The sequence below is a fragment of the Bemisia tabaci genome, chromosome 5 (assembly GCF_918797505.1).
Source record: "Bemisia tabaci chromosome 5, PGI_BMITA_v3".
NCBI classification, from domain to species: domain Eukaryota; kingdom Metazoa; phylum Arthropoda; class Insecta; order Hemiptera; family Aleyrodidae; genus Bemisia; species Bemisia tabaci.
In genome coordinates, this window is record NC_092797.1 from 36,631,975 (window position 1) to 36,653,818 (window position 21,844).

Sequence of the window (21,844 nt, forward strand, 5' to 3'; positions counted from 1 at the left end):
CCCAAAAATGACCCAAAATATTTGCGAATATACGAAGAAGATAATTCACCGACATTTTCGATATTTTGGCAAGATTGGCAACTAAAATAATAGGCGGTAATTTTTGAACATCAGCAACATCCTCCTCATATGCAAAATCTCTGCCATTTTTAAGAGTCCTGAGGATATGCACTGAGGGTCTGATACCAATACTCTCTATATACAAGTACTCAAACAATACAGGAAGAAATCACTCTTATTTTAAAAGCAGTTTCATCATTGTCAATGCGCGTTTAAGCGGACATGCTGTGACAATCGACACCTATTCTACCGTGCGAAGAAAAACCACCGCAAGGGCTATTAAGACGTTGCAAGAGTTCTTCTGACAATATAGGTATTTATTCTCTTTTTGGAAATTTTCGATTACTTTCTTTTTCTGTACTCTCTAACCTTGTACATTAACTTTTGAATCAAACTCGGTCAACATTTTTTTAAAATGTTTATAAATTCCATAAAAAAATGATTTTTTGCTCGCACGGTAAAGGACGCCTTAAAAAATAAATACATAAAAAATAAAAAAAAAAAACATAAATTTTCCTAGCCATCTTGTAAAAGAATACTAAATTGAGAGGAATGGTTAAACGAATGGAAGGGAACGAAATGTACGCAATTTTTTAACGAGTCCTAACGTCGTTTCCCTCGCGAAAGGACATAACCACATTTCAATTTAAACAAATTTTCCCGCGAAAATCGCATTTTTACCAGGAGAATCTTGGGAATTTCTAACTGAACATATCACTGATTTCTCTTTTGATCTCACACGAAAATAGAAATAAATAAATTAAGAAAAATTGCGTAGGTGCATTTTTGTAAAAAACTGAATTGATTTTGTCAATTTTGCAACCTTGGAATGGAGTTACGTTCCTTCATACGGGATGCGACGATGCAGAACCGCAAATACATTTCTAGAACGGTCGAAAAGGCGTCTATCTTAACGACGATATACAAGGCAACAACGGGTGTCTTGTTTTATCCCACCTGGCGAGCTTAATGCCCGGAGGCGAGGCATTGTCCGAACAGGCTCTCGGGTAAATATCCCGCGTTACAATGGCACTGTGAACACAGACGGATAGCACTGCCGCACTGAGGAAGAACACCGTAAAAGCCTTCAGACGCTGCCAAATTTCCTCGGATAAAACACGAATTTACTGTAAAATTTTTGAAGATTTTGCCTCCAGTTTTTCAGATAATCTCACTCGCAGCCAGATCTAAATAATTTGAAAATCTGAAGAGAAAGTATTCACAACTCTCCTCAAAAATGAACATTTCATCGGAGGAAATTTGGCAACTCTCAAATGTTCATACGGCGTTTTTCCTCAGCACGGCAGAGCAGGCGGAAGCTCTTTCCACCAATTTATTAGAGAGAGGCCCGATTAACGACTGCAAGCAACGCCTAAATTAGTTCACTAGAACATCACGACTTAGGGTTCTCCATTTCACCTCTGCAACGTTACACAACCTTGTTTGTCATAAATTATGCCGACCTGACCCCGAGGATGTTGGGCTCCGCGCACACTTCTCGCGGGATCCAAATTCCGTCCCAAAAGCCCACCAGTGGCGTGGCGTGAATTGCGATTTATCGATTGTTATGCCATTTAACCCTATGGTAAAGAATCGATTATTAGGGTGTTCGCTGCGAACACCCTGTTTATCGATCCTTTTCCATAGGTTTAAATGGCATAACAATCGATACCTCGCAAAGCACGCCACGCCACTGCCAAAAGCCCACCTAGTCGGCATTCCCGAAATTCGGCCTGACGAATCTCGCTTCAGAGACAAAAGAGAGAATTAAATGTGATGCATTAGCCGGAGACGAAATATTTCCGAGACCCCACGCTGACCACCTGAGCGGTTTAATGGTCGCGGCAAATCTTCCATTCAGAAATTCAACATCTGGAGAGGAAATTCAAAACATAGGTGTTGCTAAGAGTGTGGAAGTGTTTCTTTCATTAAACGGGAATCTGATGGCTTGAGAATGACATTTTTTTTCTTTCTTGAAAATAATACGAGAAATATTTGTCTATGTCTATGTCTATGTCTATGTCTATGTCTATGTCTATGTCTATGAAAGATGACACAATAAAATTTGGGATAAAAGCTGTAACACATATAAAAAATACCGTACGTCTCGGGGCGAAACAACCAACCCCTTTCCTCAGCGGCTAAAACAAAAAAATTAAGCTAAAAACCTAAAAAATCTAAAAAATACCTCCTCCCCACCTCGCCAATGCTTATGTTTATGCTTATGCTTATGCTCTATGTTTATGTATATATCTATGTCTATATCTATGTCCATGAAGAGGGAGAATTCACGTTTTTCTGAAGTGTAAGACACTACACCCAATCCTAGCTACTGATGGCACCAAGCAGGTTTTCAATTTCCACTTTTCATTCGTGCTCTTATTCTTGTTTCAAAATTTTCACCAAAATGTCGTTTTCTTCAGGTTTAGGACACGCGATTGTTTGATTATAAAGCATCTTTACTCTCTTTTTTGGGCACAAAATGAAAAAAAAAACGACTAACAATTCCGTCTTCCGTCAAAATCTGAAAATCCAACTTTTCTGCCCAATTTTGCTAAAATAGCTCTATTGATGAATTTCCCGGTCAATATTTCTATGGGAGTTTTTGTACACCAATTTTTGAGTTTCCAACGACTAAGACTCTCCGGCATCATTGAGCCGGCCGTGTAAGCCGCCTGTTCGATTGTTGTCTTCAAGGCGCACGGTCGGTGCCTGTCAAGAGCCTAATAGGGCAAGGACATGCAAAGCGCCTTCATTTCATTCTATATGCAATTTAGACAACCAGCGAGCACGAATAGTTGTATTCGCCGTTCCGCTTATCGTGCATGGCATTTAGTGAAGGCGCTTCTCCCGATTTCGATTTTCCAACAAAACTCGGTATTTTCGTTCAAGTTCTAATGAAGACAACCGCGAATTTTTATTTAGGAGTAGGACGTAAGTTCGGCCGCTTGAAGTGAGCTCTCAAAAAAAAACAGGTGAAAAATTTGACTGAAGCACTATTTTATAATATTGTCAAAATTGTCAGGGTATAGTCTTGATGACAATATCATGCCGAAAATTAAATTTAAGATCATATGAACCTTTTCAAAACAAAATTACTTTAAAAATATATTAGACACAATTTTTTAAAAAAAAAATTAACATTTAACAATGCTTCGAGGTAAATATTTTTAAAAAAGTCACCACAAAATTTGATAACACTTAAAGTATTTTATCAACAATATTTCAAATAATGTTTTGAAGAGTGAGCACAAATAAGAGTGAGCTCAAAAGAGTTTTAAAATAATTTCGATACAGTTTTACATTCTTAAAGAAATAAATAATATAAATATAAATATCAAAAGCAGTCTCCAATTATTTTATAAATATCCTCGATTATTCTGGGAGTTTGAAAGACAGCCATAGTTCAATTGTCTTTTTAGCGTAGAGGATATTCTGTGTAGTCGGCAGCAAGACCGATTCTCCTTCATCAATTCTTAATAATCGATTATACGGTAGGTGCTCTGCTTCGATAAATATCGATACATTTAAATGAACGAAACCCAATGCCAATTTACGCGAATCGCCAATACTTCAGAGCGTGGGTGTCCATCTAGATTCACGAAGCGGCAGTGGGCAGTAAAGCAGAAGCAAATTAAATGAATCATAGAAATTTCCTTTGTCGTAGACAAAATGTGTATGCATGGGGCTTTGGACAGGATCAGCTCAATAATTATGCATTCGTAACGGATCTCCCCGCTATGGGGTAAAACTTCCGTATTTGTGCGACGAGAATGGTGCCATCATATGACCGATTCATTGTGCCAGATTTACGCAATGAGATGACTGGTGCATGGCCCTGTCTTATATTGGCTCAGTTTTTTGTTCCATGCAAGTGATTCATCGAGTTTGCGGATTAGAGCACCTTGATTTACCTCAGGTTCAGTGGCGTGGCGTGAATTGCAATATATCGATTTTTATGTCATTTAAACCTATGGTAAAGAATCGATTATTAAGGATGTTCGCTGCGAACACCGTGTTTATCGATCCTTTTCCATAGGTTTAAATGGCATAACAATTGATACATCGCAATTCACGCCACACCACTGCTCAGGTTTGGTTCAAGGATTCGATGATTTTCTTCACATGATCAGTGAACATTCAACTGCCATCATAACTTAAGGTGAATATAGTGATTTTTGTCGGAACTGATCGCACGGAGAGAAACAATGTTATTTAACGTCTGTTGAATGCAGCGGGGAGTTTCGCAAATCGGCAATACTTGAATGCCTCCATTTAAATATATGTTGAACAATCGATTCTAGATAAGGCAAGTTGATTCGCCTGGATTCGATACTTTTAATACATTCAAGTAGAGGAAAGCCATGTTGCCAATTTTCAAATAAATCGATTATAACTTATTATTTAGAGCGTTACGGATAAAGAGTTTTTTGTCAAAATGTCAAAATCTGATTTTTTGAAACTACGCTACAGAATTATTTCAAATGAATGAACTGTTATACAACTAGGTTACGAGGAACTTTCGCTTGTACTCGTAGTCACAAAGTCGAACCTTGTGGTACCTACAGCCACCTATGTAGGAATAGGACCTCATTAGTTAAGAGAGCTATCTAACAATCAAGGCACAACAGACTGCAGTCCCGCCTGTATGAGAAAGCTTCTGGTCTTTTCAATTTCATTTGGATTGTTCCATCAACAAGTGGAGAAAATACCCTGGTTGCTGAAATGAAACGGACCAAAAATTTCGTCTTTCTCTCTGCATAATCACGGCATGAATGAGTGTAGTTCATCGTGATTGGATGTCTAAGAAACTAGACAAGAGGCAATTTTGAGGATGCACAGTTCTTTCAACAATATTTGGTAATCAGATTGTTGAGATGCAAATGTGTTTTAACAGTGAAATGACCATGAGTTATTCGGGTTAGAAAACAAGAACTAAATCTTGTGCGGAGGATTTCCTTCCTCTGTCAGACGAGACAGCTTTTGTTTCACGTAGTTAATTAACGAGTTGTCGTCCTCGTGTACGAATTTTGAAAGAAGTCTAAATAAAAATATGAATTATCACAGTATTGCGACTATGACGTAATTTCCGCAAACATGAACGTTCTCTCACTTTTCAAGCGGCCATTTTCTGAATTGCTACCGACGCAAAAATTTTCCAAGCTCTTTCTTTAAACATTATAAATCATTTAGCAAGTGTTTCATAATACTTTTGAAATGTAATAATAGTTATTACTTGGGAGTGACTTGAACGCGCATGAAGAAAAAAATGGAGACATTTTTTTCTCCGGAAATGTTTTTCTTCGCATGGATATTTAAGAAACCTTGTTTAAATTAGCAGCATTTTAATGCAGGGGGGGGGGGGAGGTCTAGGGGTACTTAACAGAGACTTGACGAGGATAAAGGGGGGAGGGTCAAATAATCCGAAAAAGTACCTGGAGTCATTCAGTGGTTAGGTTAATAAGTATTAATAGGCATTAGGTTGTGAGGAATTTTCTCATTTTCAGCTTTCCCAGCTTAAATCCTAATGGTTTTGTTTGAGGTTATGTTCTATTGTTTTGAACCAAACGATACATCGAACCACTATCGAATACGGTATTTAGAATCCAGTGGCAAGGGGTGCTTTGCGATATATCGATTGATCTGCCATTTCAACCCATGGAAAATGATCGATAAACTAGGGTTTCGCGACGAACACCTTAATAATCGATTCTTTACTATAGCTTCACATGGGGAAATATCGATAATCGATCGATAACGCCTCGCCACTGCCACGATCTGCACATGTCCACGAGATCAGGCATTGGCGATTTCGCAATCTGGCAACACTGTTTCCTCCATTTAAAAAATCGATTTTAGGTGAGGCAAGAATCGATTGTTTTAGGTACATTTAAATGGAGGAAAAACAGTCCTATCAACTTTCGAGAATCGCCACTGGGATCAGGTTTTCCAACTTGATGGAATTAGTTCGCAACCGTCTAAACGGTAGATCGCCGGTCGCAATGAAATTAAAGCTCGAGAATATTGTGTAGCAAAGCTGTGGCCGAAAAGCTATTCAGTGTTGCCACTCCGGAGTGATTCGCCGGGATTCCTCCATGAGTTACGGACAGACTTGGCGAGAGGTTCTAAACATTTGGCGACGTTGAATTAAAAACCAGTTTGGAGGTGCGGAATTTCGTTAAAGATGCTCCGAATCATTTCACACGTAGACACCGCGACGTGACGCGCCTATTACTGATGAAGCATTTGACTGCTCGAAGAAACGGGGATGCCGTTTGACCTGTCCGAATCATTCGTTGGATGAAAAAAAACCGTACCTCCATTTCCATGTGCGTCTTGGAAAGCGTGGAGTTATGCGAACTACAGGGATCCTCCTAGAATGTAATTACGACTTTGGGTCGAAAACTCTGAAAATTTTAGGATTCAAGAGTGGCCAGGGTGCGCCTTCAAGGGAAGAGTTTGGCCACCTATATGCGTTTTTCACCGCTCTTGGATGAATGGATTAGTTGTTTCCAAAAGCGCACGACTCCATTTCAAATACTGTCGTGCTAAGGAAAAACGCCGTATGAGCCTTCAGACGTTGCCAAATTTCCTTCAATAAAGATCAAATTTACTAAGAAAATAGTAAATATTTTTCCTTAAATTTTTCAGTCAATTTTTTTCACGATTTAATCTTAAATATCTGAAAATTTCAAGGAAGGGCATGCATAACTTTCCTCAAAAATACATGTTTTATTCGGGGAAATTTGGCAACTCTCGAATGTTCATACGGCGTTTATCCTTAGCACGGCAGAATAATGAGCCCCGTTTACCTCCTCACGCACCCGTCACATAAGTCTCTACTAGGATCAGTGGCGATTCTTGAAAGTTGGGAGCACTGATTTTCCTGCATTTGAATGTATGTCAAACAATCGATTCTTAGTGAGAGCCACCTAAAATCGATATTTTTAATGGAATTAAATGGAGGAAAACAGTGTTGCCAACCCTCAAAATCTCCACTGACTAGGAAAGACCAATTATTGAATACAGCTTTTTCCAATAATTGTAACCCAATGGTGCGCAAAAATTGCGTATTCGTTAGCACACTATCAGAGAAATGAGAAAGTAAACATGATAAGACTCGTCTTTTGGCGGAAAATAAATAGTCATCATTAAATATCGTCCGCATATTGGATTAGGAGGATAAGAGATGATAAAGCATGGGCCACCTATGGAGCCCCCCCCCACCCCCACCACCACCACCACTGGAAATATTAGAGCCAGTTATTTTTTGAGGCTATTGACAAGTAGAAGAATGTATTCGTTATTTACCTCGATTATGTAATGACAGGAACGTGAAATATCCCCTCCTTAAATTTCCCACAAAAATCATTGAAATTTGACTTTATCTATGGATTTCCCACTTTATTGCCCTGGATGATCAGTCAAACCAACGGGAAATTCTGCAGAATGCAGTTTTAAATGCCTTCCTACTGCATTTAATCGGAACTGTCATTTTTCTCAAGCCTCGCTACTCCCTAGCTTAGCAGTGGTTTGTGAGCCTAATGCAGGTTTGATGCCCGCAAAAGCTCATAAAACAGGAAAATGGTTGTTGATGAACTCTACTCACAAGCAAGGCACCTATCTCCGTGTGGATTAGCAATCCTGGTAGAGGTTGATGGCCGTCCCCGCATCGCACATTGAGGTACTAGACCTCAAAACCTGACTAAAATTACAGTTATGATAAGAAATGTTTCTAAAAAAATTATCAAGTTGTCCGGATTTTATAATTCTCTATGCATCATAAACGTAATTATGCAAATTTAAGATATAATTACTTATGCACCGCTCACGTTGAATTCGTCAGTAAGAGTGTCGGAAAATCATCTAAAGCACTGACTCCAATAGGTCAGTTACTCTCTTTTGCTACAGCTAGAAGAACTATTATTTCTTGTAAAAAATGACTCAAAGATACCGACGTAGGTCATCTGGAGGGTCTAAAATCCACCCCCCCAACTTCACAATCTGCGTAAGAAATTGCGCATTTCTATGCTATTTGATTGTAAAAGATTACGAAAGCAAATACACAATTCGGTGCAAATAAGTCACCCCGGTTTCCCAACTTCACGCAAGTTAAAAACACCGTCATCGTACAACGCAGTTCCTGAAATAAATAAAATATTAATAAAAACTTCTGATTATTAAACTTGGAAAACAGGAAAGTGAAGATGTCGGATAGATGACGTTTGTTATTTTGTTTGCTTTGAATAGAAAAACTTTTATGACGTATGTCTCCATCCTTCAACACGCATAGGCAAAATAGCGTGACGGTCTCCACAACCCATACCCTCTAGACCGTCACGTATGCCATGAACAGCCCTCTCGCTTTCCTCTTCAGCCTTAAGCCCCCATCAAGGGGCATGACCTCCAATGAAGAGACTCTCTCAGTGGATATGACGTCACGTATACTGCCGTCCAAGGTAAAAACGCCATATCTTCATTCAACACCTTTCCAATTTTTCTTTGACAATATGCTGTTTGGCAGAAAACCAAACGGATTTTCATCCTTCATTTGTTCAATACAACTCCGCCGCATTATTAGGAACTAAAAATGAAGCCTTGTGGGGATTCAATTTTCTTTTAATAGAGCAGTGCGTGCTGGAAAAGAGGAAAAATTTTAAGTGGAGTTACTGCGTTTTTAAAATAAAATTTAAAAACTCACTAGTCAGAGAAAATTCGAAACTATCCGACGCTCATTCTGACCCGTTGGATCATCGTCAGGGGCGCGACTGGTATGATCTTCAGATATGCGGCGGTTGCTGGGCCTTTCTTTGTTGTCCCTGTTGCCAGATATTGGAAACAACTTAAATAATGTGTTGGGTGGCGGAAATTCTACATTCATCAGGTGGTCTTTCTTTTGTTTTTGGATAAAGATATTTTCCCAACATGCCAGTCTATTGACATTATTTTCTTCCTTCAGTAATTGAGGTTCAAAATCTATGTCGCGTTTTTCTTCCCCAAAATATGCTGCTATTGCTGTTTTTTCTATAGCTTGATTTTCGGTGTGTCTGGCGTGTTCTTGAGCTCGAATTTTATGGATCTCAACGTTTTTCCTATGTAAACTTTAAGGAAATTTTTACATCGTATTTCATAAACTCCTGCTTTTTGTAACGTGTCTGCATGTAGCTGCGTGTCGTCTGTAACTGCGTTTTTGCTGGCGACGGCAGTATAGTGCGGAAACATTTTTTATCCCTGTGCGTCAATTTCGACTTTAAAATTTTTTTCCGCCAGTTTCAAGACCGCAAGATACCACAGTGTGCGCGCCGCGCGCAGCGAGCTAATAAAGCGTGCGACTACGCGCGTGGACCCCGCCCGTCGCGCCGCGCGCGTAGATCAACACATTTCGGTGGCATCTCTCTCGGGCGCTGCACTGACCTGCTCCCGTGAATTTTTATTACCTCTCCACTTCTCGTGGAAATTTCCCTCAACTCCACCATTCCTCCAACCGTGGCCGCGGGGGCGGGGGCTGGAAGCTACTATTTCTGGACTCGCTTGAATAATTGCGTGCAGTGCGTTGTGTAGGGTTCACGCGGGGTCATCTTGACCGTGATGACGCAGATTAATGAGACTGACCGCTCTTTGTCCTGAAAATCTCCGTCCACGGGAACAGGGTCTGCGAAGGAAATTTTTTCACGCGGAGGAAAAAACTGAGGTTCCCACGGGGGAAAAGGATCATTGCTCTTATAATGCTCGTAGCAAAGTCCGGATCCTACTTTCTTCTCGAGTTCACAAATCTCAATTGGACGTATTTCTATCAAACGGAACTGTGTGCATTAAGACATGAGCCCTGAGACCCATAAGAATATGTGCATAACAGGACTCACGTCATAATGCACATAGGTCCGTTGGATAGAAATACGTCCAATTAAGGTCCTTGGAGGATGAAGCGCATACGTTCAGTTTTTCTTATTCCAAGATTTACGTGTTTGAAGACTGGAAGCTGCATGGAACTCTATGGCGGAAAGAAATTTCAAACTCACTCTTTGAGGCTTATAAATTGGAATTTAGTCATGAATTTCCCACAGAATATATTTTAAGATTAGTTTTAGTTGAAATTGAGGCACGGGATGCGAAAAGGACACTTCTCGGTTGTAGTGTTTCAGAGTCGCGTCTAATATTTCATTCATTGTAAGGAAAATGAATGCACCCATTTGACTAAAAATTTTAGTGAATATTCCTCACGATTCTCCAATTTTCTATGGAAAAAATTGTGGAAAAATCACCCACTGAATTCTTCTCCAACGGATGAATCCGCAATAGAGATTCTGAAACACTGCAATCGAGAGGTGCCCTTTTCGCATTTAGAGCCGCAATTATGAATATATCAACTTCAGAAAACGTGCACTTGTGCGGTTTCTCCTCCAAGCCCCTCAATCGGTGCCGCTAACGTGACATGGTAACTACGACTAGAAAAGTAGGTAGGACCTAGAGTTTACTATGATCATTAAAAAGGCAATGATTTTTCTCTCTCCATTGTGTATGGATACCAAAGTCTTCGATTTAGGTGGGTAACCAACGTTTTTATTAGCCATACATAAGATTTATATTTTTTACCGAGGACGTTATATCTGAACCACAGTTTGGTTCCTATTACCAAAAAATTTGGTGTTTCACATGAACCGAAGTTTTATTCCTGTAACCGAAATTTTTTCTCAATTCAGAGAGCAATTTTCTATAATTAAGTCGGAAAATCTAATTAGAAACTCAAAGTTCTCCTTGGATAGACAGAACCTTTTTCCTTCCATATATTTAGTAGATTTTGTCGTATTGCGAAACTATATTCAATCAGGAATCGCAAAAAGAAACTGGGTCATATTGACGAGATCTCCAACACATAATGTCGCGCTCCTCTGACGTAAGGGCGTATCTCGATTTTTACTTGAACCCTTTTCTTCGTATAACGTCATGCTTTCTAAGGCTCATCATATGAAAATTGAGGTACGTCTTTATGTCAGAGGAGCGACGATATGTGGCTATGGAGTTCATTGGAGCCTTGATGGTTTTTTGCGGATGCTCTCCGTTTTTGTACATCCGTTACTCTGATATCCTCCAATTTTTTGTTAGTTTCTAAGTACACCTAACGTAACCAGTCCAACACTATTGCACAGGGGTTTTTTTTCAAATTTTTGAACGTAGATATGACTAAATCACTTAAGGTCGTATTCATTTCGTTTAAACTACTCTTATTAACTAATACAAAATTGGATGGAAAAAACCCTCAAACGTACCAAATTAAGATTTGTTTTGAGTAGAGCAGCATCTCAATCTGATCCGGAAAGTTTCGAATCCAACCCCCATCCACCCACAATTAAGTTGGATAACCAAGATATTATACTGTCGGTACCTTCGTTTTATGTGATCGCGGCCACTTGAAGATAAGAACAGGTTTAGCGAGCGGTAAACGTTGCTCACACTGAAGGAAGAGTCTAACGACCTAGCCACCCAATACTGGAGCAAAACCTCTCGGTCTCAATAAATTGCTATTCTCGAAGCCCGCACTTATCCGTGATAATGGAGATTTACCCTCATCCATTGATCCAAAGGTGAGAGATTTATTTTTCCTTGCTGGAAAGCACAAATATGCAAACTTTGAGAAACTAGAGCCTGACCTTCCTCTGCGTATAAGGAAAAACGAGCTTAACCCAGAGACATTCAAGTCCAATGTTCTGGCGTTTTTGTGATAACTCGTGCGGAATTTCACTTACTTTGTGTGCTTCCCGTAAAAATACTTGCTCCTGACAAAAACATGAGGAAAGATGTTATTAATTAAGAATAACGTGTCGGATAAAATTAAGTTAAGAAGGTCAAATTTTCGAAGTTTTTGAACTTCAAAACTCTCCATCGAACTTAGAATCTGAGTAATTTGCAAGGCACGTGTGTCTTTGAAATTTAAGAATGGTTGGAGTAAAAAAATTAAAGAATGTAGTAATTTGAAAAACCTCTTTTGATATTTGCTCCTGAAAGCCGTGTTTAAGTTTTGTATTTGAATAATGGAAAAGTCGAGACTGAGGTTCCATGCATCTATGTTGTGCATGATTGGTATTTGAATAATGGAAAAGTCGAGACTGAGGTTCCATGCATCTATGTTGTGCATGATTGGTCGGTTATCATAAGAAATGGACTACAATTAGGTGTCCAATGAGAAATTTCCATAAAAAAATGTCCATATTTAATTGTTTAGTGTGGAAATCGTATTTAAAAACAGCGCCCTCCAAGGGAATTTTCAACTATGAATTTTGTGCAAGAAAATAAAGTCCTATGGCTATTCTAAGTCAGAAAGGAGGTGGTTGAAATTGAACATGTTGAGAGAGTTTAGGAGGAAGAATGGGTATGGGAACAAAACTATTGACTTCATTTCGAAAAAGTAGGAGTAGAACGAAACGACGCAGCAGAGGAATGAGCGAAACTAGTAAAACAAAATGAACATAGTGGACGCCCACATCTTCATATTCATTTTTTATGGGATGGGAATCTTTTCATAGGGTCACATACTGACAGTGGATCATTTGAACGCTGAAAGTAAATTTACGATGATTAACTGGTGCATTTGACACTTGAAAGTGGAGATTATCGTAACGGACATTTTTTTTTGTACATTTATATATAGGGAATTAAAAATGGAATATTTCTACCTGTCACCGACTGTATAGTTGTATGCTCGATTAGCCGGTGTCACGATTTTATCGGGCCAAATAATGGACCAACTCAGAGGTTCTCCTTGGTGATAGCCAACACAGCAAGAGTCTATAATGGACCCATCGAAGGCCAATCACATAGCTACACTCCCTCTCTAAGTCACTTTTACACAGGGCCGGATTAGGGGGGGGGGGGGGGGGCCGCGGCCCATGGCGGCAAATTTGGCAATTTTTTTAAATGTAGCTACGAAGAAAAATCGGATTCAGAAAAAAAAATTAAAAACGAGAAAAGGTGACAAAATCTCTCATTTCCTGAGAGTATAACTCTAATTTTGTCGTCTTTCTGTGATACACTAGATAGCACCTTTAATTAGTCGATTTCAGACTGAGAGGGAAACCGAACACGGAATTTGGCCTGGAACGGCGCGGCGCAAAGAGTAATGATGACGAGAACTTGAGATGAAAAGGAGAAACCCGCGGCGCGGCGGCAGTCGGCATGTGACGCACATTGGCGCCTACAAGACTGCTTGAATACTTCACGCATTGCGTCAAAGACAGTACGGTCGCTACGGTCAGCAGCGGGCGGCGTAAAACGCATAGCGCCCACAAGACTGTAGGAATACTTCACGCATTGCGCCAAACACAGTGCGGTCAGCACGGCGCGGCGGCGGAAGTTAAAATTATTAAACCACATTTATGTTTGTTCTATTATAGTATTTTCGTTCATTTCATATGAATGGAAGGCCTTGTCCACACAGAGATAGGTTTACGGAACTTAACTTTTGCGCCAAGTTCCGTGAACTTTTGCTAGTAATGTTGACAGGGCTTTCGCAAAAAATGTTTTAAACACGAGGAAACGCGTCTTATGCACCCCTCGCCCTCCGGCACATTCACTTGACGGTTTTTATTGATGTTTCAAAACGAATGAGAAGGGAAGGGGGCGGCATAATACACGCGGCCCATGGGCGGCAAGTAAGTAAATCCGGCCCTGCTTTTACACCCGGAAAGTAGAAGGTAAAATTTGAGAGGTCCTCTCTCGGCGCAAGCTCAATCCTGATCAATCGAGATAAAATCTATAAAAATACCAGACATTATTACCCTCAAAATTTTAGGAAAGAACAAAACTCAGTAACAATTTCGTACGGAATGTAGCGGTTGTGTCTCCACGTAGCCCTAAATTACAGGGTCAGCTTGAAAAGTAATGAGACGTTGCAGCCATCGGTTTTTGATCGCACACCGTATTTTCAGGTGTTCTGATTGAATGTGGCTTAGCGGGTCATATACTGCCACACTTCTGAGACGCCGCGCAGTAGTTGAGTAGCTGACAGCACCTTGATTTGTTTCAAGTTGTGTAAATGCCAGTAAACGGGCATATCCTCTCACCATCACGAATTAAGATAAATCGAGAGTGGAATCGAGTTACGCCTACAGTAACACGTTTTAAAGTACTCTCATGACTAGTCTTAGCTCGTAATTTCGATTTTTTGATAACGGTCACTCATTAGCCTCTGACTGGTCGCCATCCAAAGAGCAAACATCGATCGTAAAACTATGCCGCCTAGTTGAACCGATAATTCTTAAAAGGATGTAAGTTAATTCATCCCGGGTTCTTGGCGTGATCAATTTGAATCAGCGGATCCAGCAAAGTGCCAACATTGTTTTTGCCGCATTTAAACCTATGGAAATGTATCGATTCTTGTAGGGGCCAGTGCTTCGACAAGAATCGATTATTTAACATAGGTTTGAATGGAGGAAATCCGGTGTTGTTAAATTGCTGGATCCGCCTCTGCATTTCGAGCTATTTAAAATATCCTGGCAGATGTTGATGTCAAAGCTAAAAAATAACAAAAATTCCCGCGCATTAGCCCTAAGAATGATTCGCTACGATGAAAAGCTCTAAAATTGTGAAAGGTGAATAGGAGCTTTGTCTCCAAAAAAAAGTATCCTATTTATTACAGCAATCAATTTCTGCGTCCTTTCAATCTTTCTGTCTATTATCACTCTGGGAGCGTGTGATACACTAAGTCTCATATCTCGAACCAAGAGGGTTTTTGAGAAAATAACTGGCTTAGCTCATAGGCATTAGAATTTGTTTTGTTTCTTTCGTACATATTTTTCATCTAGTCTCAATTACACCTTAGGAATTCGACTAAATATGATTGCAGGTGGCTTCTCCCTCAATGACTTGGAAATCCACTGTTGTCCTTTAAAAGCCAACAAGTTTTTTGTTTTTTAGCTTGAAGGTTGGTTATAGGCGGGAACAGGACCACTTCAAAGTTTCCCGTAAAAATATACGTTCAAGAATAGTTCGTTTAATTGAAAATCCGACTCCTCCAGCGTCCACCCTTTAGACCGTCCCGGGTCAAAAGGTCTATGAAATTTTCATGATTTTGAAAATTTAAATAATAAAAATGACTTTTAAATGGCAATACATAAAACAGGAAATATGGATTCTCCAATGTGTACAATGAAAGTTAAAATACTCCATATATTTGTTTTTTGAGAACTATACGTTTTCAGAAATAATCGTAACCCAGGTAATAAATCATTCTGTATTCAAAATCGCCCCAAAATCTGGCTACGCGGGAAGCTGTGCTTCTGCAGCGGGTATACGGAGTATGAAAAGAAATTATATAATAATTTTCATCCGTAAAATATGAAAATTGGATATTTGAAGCCTCTCAGACGTCTCTGAAGGAATGCAAATATTTTTTCTCCAGGTTTATTTTATCCCGGGATCTAATTTTCCACCTCTTTTTTTTGAGCGAGGAAACTCGTCTATTAAATCACTAAGTAAACAAAGCTACACATTTTGAATTCTAAACAAACTGGATAATTGAACTGTGTAGATGGTGTGCGAAAGGTTGGTTGCCACTTCTATCACAGAAATGAACGATTTAAACCAGCAGTTCCACCAACGCAAACTTTAATTGGTTGATGTCTGTCTGAACGTATTAGTTGGTCTAAAAAATTCCGGTAAGTCTCTCTCCGAGGTAAGGAATGAATTATCATTTTCAAAGTTTACTGTCGCGTCGGTCAGTAAACACCTTAACATAAAATATGTGACTACATAAAATAATTGGCTGAACGTTCCAAAACTAGCCATTACCACGCCTAAACTTTGAAATACATACCTATAGTTCCGGAAAATTCCCATTGGATTTAAAATAGAATTAATTTACCGTTTATACAGGACTGTATGTTTTCCTCTCTGAACAAATATGCAAATTTCAAGGAATAACTTTTTCCCTAATGAAAACTATAAAAAATGCATTTTATTTTCAAGATTTCACGTTTCAAAGTTCTCAATCAGTTTAGTAGACCAATGCGTCATTTTTCAATGAAAATTCATTAAAGCTACGAGGAAACTGTATACTTAGGCTAGACCTTCCTACATTTACTAGGCCTAGGATCTCATTTTCTGTGAATGGTACTTGACTCAACAAAATATATAACACAATTGGACTAGATTTAGGAGAAAAAACCTGATTAATCGTATATTGAAAAAAAAAACAACCAAAAATTCAAAAATCGATCCTTTAAAAGCATTCCAAAGTTAAAATATGATACGTCGCGAATCGGAGGAAAACATGGTGAAGTTTTGCCAGCGCTTACAACATCAGTGATAGCGCAAATTGAAAAATTAACTTACAGTTCTTAAGATCTAAGGGTGCTCGGAAGAAAAAACAGAAAATCAATATTTTCGACACATAATTTAATTTTTTGTCTTTTTCTTGGCTGAGGTGAAAAATCTCAGTCTCTGCCTTAAGGGACCTTATGCCTTACTTCATCCCCTTTCTTGATGAGCAATGTATAGAAAAAACCATGATGCTACTTGAAAGACACTTACAGTTACAAAATAAAATGATATTCTTCCCCATTTGGCAACAGTGTAAAGCTGCAAAGCACCTAATCACATTTGCACTGAGATGGGAGATACATTAGCAGGTCTCCTCGCGCAAACACAACGGAAAAACATCTCTGATTCGTGATAATGGCTCACCTAATGGCAACCTCGAGCTTGAAAAGCTCAATAAAAATTACGTGACGTCACTATGAAGCTCGCGCCACCGAGGAACTTCCGCTAAGATAAGGAGTGTCAAATAATAAAAGCTTAGGGTACATGACAGTTCGTTTTTAAGTTCCGTAGGTAGCATCTCACCGAGTGAAGGAGAGGTGTGGCTCTTTTGAAATAGAGTCGCTTTTTCCGTGAAAGGTCACCAGTATGACAAACAATGGAATTCTTGGGAGTCCAAAAGGTTAAAGTAATAATACTTCAGCTCAATCCGACGCGACCCCCAAAATATGCATGATCGATCCCCTCCACCAGAAAAAGTTTCTAGCTAAACTCGTGAATATTTCGGAAAATCAAAGGTGAAATTCGCAAAACACTCATCTCAATTTGCAACATCGCATATCGATGGTGAAACTCCAAACCACGTATCCCGAACGTGGGAGACTTCCTGTCATACTTTATTTTTTAGATAGAGAACTACTCAACGTCATTCTAGAAAACTTCATGATTTTTCCTCTCTGTATGGAGTACATTCTAGAAAAAACTTCAAGGAATTATGTTGATTTGTTCACTTTCAAAAAAATATATTAGAAGCGGTGATGTTTTAACACTGCAAAGGAGATACGTGGTTTGCGAGTTTTATCGTCGATATTTCTTATCACATTTAATTTTTTCAAATGACAACAAATTGCTGTTAATTCTTAGAATCACGCCGATTTTTCATCATCCTGAATAAAATATTCAATACAAATTTCATACGTCAACGTTCATTTTTTTTTAAAAAAAAAAGGAAAAAGAAAAAACCAAAAAACGGGAAGAATGAAAAAATTTACTATTTAAAAATTTTACCAAATTTTACAAGAACCGAGTTACGTGTTTTGTGAGACTTTCACCATTTAAATACCACGCACGAGTCTACAAATTCCTGCCACGCGAGTACACTCGCTGTTAATTCTTAGAATCACTCTCATTTTTTCTCATCCTGAATAAAATATTCGATACAAATTTCATACGTCAACGTTCATTTTTTTGTAAAAAAAAAGAAAAAGGAAGGACCAAAAAACGGGAAGAATTAAAAAATTTAACTACTTAAAAATTTTACCAAATTTTACAAAAACCGAGTTACGTGTTTTGTGACTTTCACCATTTAAATACTACGCATGAGTCTATAAATTCCCGCCACGCGAGTACACACACCGGCTCAATACACAGTTGCCGTGCGTTATTCGCGTTAATGAGTAATGATAATAGTACCATGACCACCGACAAGGCCACGACACCAGTCGTATGACATTTACGCTTCATAACTCGCAGGTGTGAAATCCACACATTTAAACTTTTATCGCTCTAACCTTACATTGTATCTCCGATTTGACGCTAAGACGTCAAATCAGCCTCAATCCGTTCCGCTTAAACTTGACCTTTCTCGTTTTTCGACCCATGATATTTATAATACAAATTTGAAACTTTTCTGGCGGCACGCAATATGTACGTTCCTTCATTGCGTACCTGACTTTTAAAGCTGCTGGTCGTGAGTTTCAACCCTGAAAAATAGATTCCATCGCGATGAGTGAGTAGGATTAAGCCAGTGGTCAGAATCATACTTCTTCAAAAACCTACTCTTGTAATTTAAGGCTCCACATTCAGAGCAAAACACAGCTACAGGATAAAAACTTAGAGGGCCCAAACCTCTTAACTTAAATATTACTTCCAGTAGACATTTGGCGGGTAAATTCAACTTTCTTGTTCGTTTTCCGTAATTGCGGATACTAATAACTAGTGAGAAAAAATAATTGACTAACAATGCAGAGAAAACCACTTTATACAGACTCGAAGATAAGGAAATTTAGCAACTCGGAATAGTAATTTTAAAGCAAATGTGCCCCGCTTTAACTCCGTAAATCCATTTATAAGTCGTAACAACAGGAAACAACCCCTGGAAAATAAGAGCAATCTAGTATTATACAATCTTGTAATTTTATACAATCTTGGCGGTCAATGTGAGATGTTTGATATCATGCAAACATTATCCGTGGTAAAAATTGGCTGTAGAATCTGTGTTCCAAAATACCATAGACCTACGGCCGGCTGTAAGATTTTCATTAGCTTCTACAGCCGGCTACACAATCTCTTATAGCCTTTTATAGCCGATGGCGATTAAGCAACTCACAGCCAGGCGATAAAGTGTATTCTAAACGTCACTAATTACGAATGCTAGGACTTAGTGAGTTTTTGGACAACTGCTCTCTTTTTGGGCCGTAGTATCTTGATTTATTTTGCGAGGAAAGCTCCGTACTTTTGATGGATGCCTGCCATTCCTAATATATTAGAGCGCCTTCAGTTTCGTATGATACTGTGCAATACCTCTGGTGTGAAATAGTTGCTTCAAGCGCCGTGGCACGTTGCGGTGCGGCAGGCGGGCAGCCAGCGCAAAACGCGCATTGGCGCCTACAAACCTAACAGGGATACTTCACGCATTGCGCAATGCGTAAAGTATCCCTGTTAGGTTTGTAGGCGCCAGTGCGTCGCCGCTCCGCTTTATGCTAGGCTCTAATATTTAATCTGGCGGAGTCAGCGTTATTTAACTCATGATTTTGAAATGTTTGCACATCCTGTATGGGTTATTCTCATTTTAATCGACGAAAAAAATTATGTATTAAAGGAAAATATAATGTGTGTTTTGTAAATAATAAGGTGGTTCCGTATCAACCTAATGATTTCCAGAGCACACGACTTTCTACACAATTTCTTATGGCCTTTTATAATCGATGGCGAAAAAGCAACAGCCAGGCGATAAAGTGTAAAGCCCGGCTATAGGAACTATAGCCCGGCTGCATAATTTTTTATCGCTTCGTATAGCCGGGCCGTATGATTTTCTCCGCATTCTACAGCCAGCTATATGATTTTCTGTAGCCTTCTTTAGCCGGCTATAAGAATTCCTATGGTATTTTGAAACGCAGCTCTTATCGCCAATTTTTACCAGGGATGTGAAAACTAAGTAACATGGACACGGTCTGACCTCAGCGTCATCATTTTATTAAAGTGAGATATCACTTAATTAAAGTGATATGATAGTGAGATATCACTTAAATAAAGTGAGATATCCGTGTAATTTCATTTTGAAAGCAACGAAAGAATTGAATGAAATTTTCACAATAAAAAAATAGTATCGAATAATTTTGCTCAAGTTTTCCAAGAGATGCTCGCCGAGTGCTTCCATAAGGTTTCTCTAATCAAGTTCTACGTTTGTTCCAGGTTGAATGATTGATGCTACATTTATATCTGGACTGAAAGCTGGAGCGAATAGAACAAACTTGACCGTGCACATACAAGCAGCCTATCTTAGTCAACTCACCGAGGTTTTTTTTGAATCGTAAGGAAAGAGAACAAATGGGGCCCATCAGATTCCCATTCTGGTAATTTGATAATGCTTGTTTAAAATTAAATGTTCTCGGTGCTTTGAACAAGACAATCTTGATATTCATTCCTACACCTTTTTTACGACCAAGAGGAAATGAAAATGCACGACCATGAGTTGTGAAAAAGTAAGGCAAAATGGCCCTTAAGGTAGAAATTTAAACTGTTCGGTACATCAAGAAAATCTTTTTCGAATTAAAAAATATTGCATTTCACGGTTTGAAACTAAACACTTTCTACCTCTCTCAAAATCATGTCTTCAAAATTTTAAGCCATATTTTTGCGTAAAACCCAGTTGTAATGTTAAATGTATTTAAAATTTATAGTTTCTAAAGTTTGCGACTGCGAAGGCAAAATCTTTCAGTTTCAATCTCAAATTATTGATTTTTGTCCTCTCCGAGTCAATTTTTTTTTAGTTTATTAGCGTCCTCTGACCAAATGATGCAGAATTAACCCCTCTAAGCTGTGGTAAAGTTACTTCATTCTATTTCCTACCTTTAAGGCCTGGTTTTTGCCTGACTTCATCACACTTTAAGGTCTCTTACTGATCACGCGCAGTAGAATTTTGCGTCGACGCATCCATTTTTTTTGTATCTTTTTTTCTTTTCCTCGGATCCAGGATAATTATGTCAGTGGAATCTTGGATTTATGGGCGTGCGGAGGACGAGAAAACGGGGTGTGTTCTTTCACATGCTCCAAGATTATATCTTACATAATGGATCGAGTAAAAGGAAAAAGGTGATCCCAAAAAAGCAGCGCAAAAATGTCTGCATTCCTGTATGAAAAGTGTTGAGTCATAAAGAGACGATTCCTCTTCAATTGAGAGCTTTTCGAGCGAGGAAAGACATATACCTTTTTCAAGAATGAAATGAGAAAGCTCGCATTAATTCCAAGCAATGAAACTAATTATTCTCATTGATCTTCATTTTTTCGGCACACCACAAAAAAAATGGAAACGAAAGGTATGATTAAAAATAAGGATAATTTGAACCTTCGAAATTCTAAAAATGCTCGATTTTTTTCCTCTATCGTGTGAAAGAATTAATTTTTTTTTCATCCGAGAACTTACGCATGTTTGTAATTTCATTCAACTTTTGAGCTCTGCGATTAGCATGATTGCTGAATGTAACTCGGTGGCTATGATTAAAATGAGGATAAAAAGCCGGGAAATCTGGTGGGAATAATTACTTGAATGTCACATAACTGATAGTAAAAAATGCAAAAAAAGTTTTTGCATCAGCGATTTGTCGCCCTGGAAAGTTTTCGCGAGTCGCTGCTGCAAAAAACTTCGGATTTCGCAGCTGTCACAGACGCTAAAGAGAAGAGCGTAGTAGTCAGGGGGGATATTAAAGGGAGAAATGAACGGGGTGATATGGATCAACGCGTTAAAACTTTAAAAAAGGAACTGGATAAGGAACGAATGTTATGAGCTAACATAAAAATTAAAATCCGAAAGCAAACGTTGTTCGTTACTCTGAAACAAACATTCCTCATTTTGTAGATCGAAAATCCGTTGGTATTAAAAGAGTAAAATTATCGTAAAATTTAGGACTTGCTAATAAATTCTTGGTCATCAATTTTCCCCCGGGAAAAAGTCAATGAGAAGTCCACCTTGGCTGCTAAGCGGCTCATGTCCTACTGTTACACTCCATTGGCAAAACTTTTCAGTCCGGGGACT

The 21,844-nt window shown here is 38.8% G+C and overlaps 1 protein-coding gene across 1 annotated transcript in view; it reads left to right on the forward strand.

Annotated features, from left to right (window-relative positions):
- The window catches only part of LOC109040875 (glucose dehydrogenase [FAD, quinone]), a 48,709-nt gene that overhangs the window by 12,278 nt on the left and 14,587 nt on the right, over window positions 1–21,844 (forward strand). Inside the window, exon 2 of the mRNA XM_019056975.2 lies at window positions 20,005–20,165. The gene's annotated coding sequence lies outside the window, so the exon portion shown is untranslated. The remainder of the gene's footprint in view (window positions 1–20,004; window positions 20,166–21,844) is intronic.